General features: G+C 28.1%; 1 long non-coding RNA gene across 1 annotated transcript; it reads right to left on the bottom strand.

Annotated features, from left to right (window-relative positions):
- Positions 1-51: 51 nt before the first annotated feature.
- Positions 52-2,396, bottom strand: LOC121131154 (uncharacterized). The gene is made up of 2 exons (XR_005868964.2): positions 563-2,396; positions 52-496 (listed from the first exon to the last, which is right to left on the bottom strand). It is a non-coding gene; the product is annotated as an uncharacterized lncRNA (long non-coding RNA).
- Between the last annotated feature and the right edge of the window lie 6 nt (positions 2,397-2,402).

Raw genomic sequence — 2,402 nt, 5'->3', positions numbered from 1 at the left:
ACAAATTATTAGGGACAAATGATCCAAAATTGAGGTTATTAACACTAAATATTAAGAATGGATTCAACAATTTATTAGGGACAAATGCAAATTATAAATATACAAAAATAATGAGACACTTTAATACAGAAAATAATATACTAATTATGACCAGAAATAAAATCCGTCTTTTTCCTATCATACTTCCAATTCCATGTAAAATCCTCATTTTTCCCCATCTCAGTAACTTTAAAGATAAGAAAAGAAAAAGTAAATTAATGTGTTCAGTATTTAAAACGACTTATACTTATCTTAAATAAATTGTACTTCAACATGTTGGAATCTATGGAGCATACTCAATTCTTAACCAAACGAAACTGATGTTAAACAAACTATTTGCCTGCCATTTGAAGCAAAGATCCCCTTTGACACCATTGATGCTGCTGTTTTTGACCATATTACTGTAGTTCTCTAACACCTTATCTCGGAGATTATGAACATTTAGCTATATGCTAATCTTAAATTTGAAGAAGTATATAGTTAATTAATTTTTGAATATTTAAATACATCGATAATAACTTACTCAAGTCTTTGCACGAAGAAATTAATGTTAAACAAACTATTTGCAACCCCTTTGAGACAATTCATGCTGTTGTTCTTGACCAATGACCATATTACTATTTAGCAATTAATTTGATTTATTATTTAAATAAAAGTTATTTTATAAATACTTACTCTTACGAATCTAACATTTCAATATTCTATTTAATAATTAGCATGTTCCTGATACTGATGACTGATAAACAGGATCTAATTTTTTTTTATGAATGGCTCTCAATATGGTAAGAATCCTCTTTAAGTCACAATTTACAATAGGTGTGTTTCTGTAAATTGTGAATGGTTTTATATCGACGCGTAAATGTTTGACTTCTAAAACGGTAATTGGGTTGAGATTATGATTAATTATTGACAGTTCTTCATTAATAACCTTATCATTTATAATTTCCCTTGCTTTAACGACGGTTGGTGTTTTTTCATTAAGGTTGTTTAAATATTCACTGATTACTTTTAAGTTATTGATATAGTAATCAACTGCTTTCAACAAAATTCAATTTCGTGTGACGATAGATGCTGGAGGTAAAGGAATAATATGTTTAAAGTGGGGGTAGCTTCTTTTGAGGTCTTTGCCCGCTTTTTTACAGTATCACGCTACATCCGTGATGAAAAGTTTTACCTTATTTTCATTAAAGTCTATACAATGAGTTAGTTGAATACTCGGAAGGACAAAATTTGCAACATTTACGGCATTTGCAACTTTTATGTTTATGATGTTGATTAGATAAGGACTACGCAAGAAAAGGTCACTCAAATCAATATAGCTGTAATTTATCGTTCCAGATTGTCTTTAGTCTCATCACAGCTATGAAAATATCCTTATCTCCAAATTTCCCTTTAATTTTGGAGATTACATCCTTGCTGACAACCTCCATTAATCTTTGTAGAGTATTTCTAATAGGTAAGGTTTATCAGCATATTTCTACCTAAACTTTTGAAAATGGGGTTCTCCATGATGAAAAAAATGTCTATTACATGAAACTAGTATCTTTAAGAACAAAAATAACACTCGATAACTGTTTTATTTTTGTAAATATTGCAAAAGTTATGTGATAAAATGTTCCAAAAATTGAAAATACTCCCAGTGAGATATTGAGTTTGCATTTTTTTGTGCACAATGCATCGTTTCCTGGAATTTTTTTTTAAACACTGACAATTGACGTTTGATGAAGAAATGGGGAAATAAAGAGAGAGAAAATGAAAAAAATTGAACAATTATTCAGAAAATGACAGATATTTCAGTTACAGATAAATTTTTATTTGGAAAATTTATATGCAAACCAATTTCCAGACAATTTTCAAGAAACTTTATTCTATTTACTAATCCTATATTCCATTAAGAGTTCATTTTTTTGCACTTGAAATAAACGAAATTGCAATTTTTACCAATTTCTCTTTTTTTACCATAACTTTTTAAATTTTGAATAAATCTAGATGACGTAGTTATTCGTGTAGTTGTTTTTTCAAACGCCAATCTCTTTTTAAATCTTTCCTTCCCAAATTAATTTACGATTGATAAAAAATACAACGAAATTTTATTGGAATGACATCATTTATACACAATTCAAAGTAAAATTTTGAGTTTAAAGTACAAAAAGATAATTATTCCATATGGCATCATTGGGAAAATGATATGACATAATTGAAATGCAAAATTAAACAAAAAATATTTCTAGTTCCAAATAATATAATTCAAACAATACAAATGTAAAACAGTAAATTCCTTTGAATTCCCTTGCTACAAAGCTTCCTCTAGCATCATTCTTTAGCATATCATCACTTTTCAAACTACAGTCAGGTAATCTATT

Source organism: Lepeophtheirus salmonis, unplaced genomic scaffold (genome assembly GCF_016086655.4).
Source record: "Lepeophtheirus salmonis unplaced genomic scaffold, UVic_Lsal_1.4 unplaced_contig_19027_pilon, whole genome shotgun sequence".
In the NCBI taxonomy this organism is placed as follows: domain Eukaryota; kingdom Metazoa; phylum Arthropoda; class Copepoda; order Siphonostomatoida; family Caligidae; genus Lepeophtheirus; species Lepeophtheirus salmonis.
The sequence above is the reverse complement of the archived record's forward strand: the minus strand, read 5'-3'. Positions and strand labels throughout refer to the sequence as shown.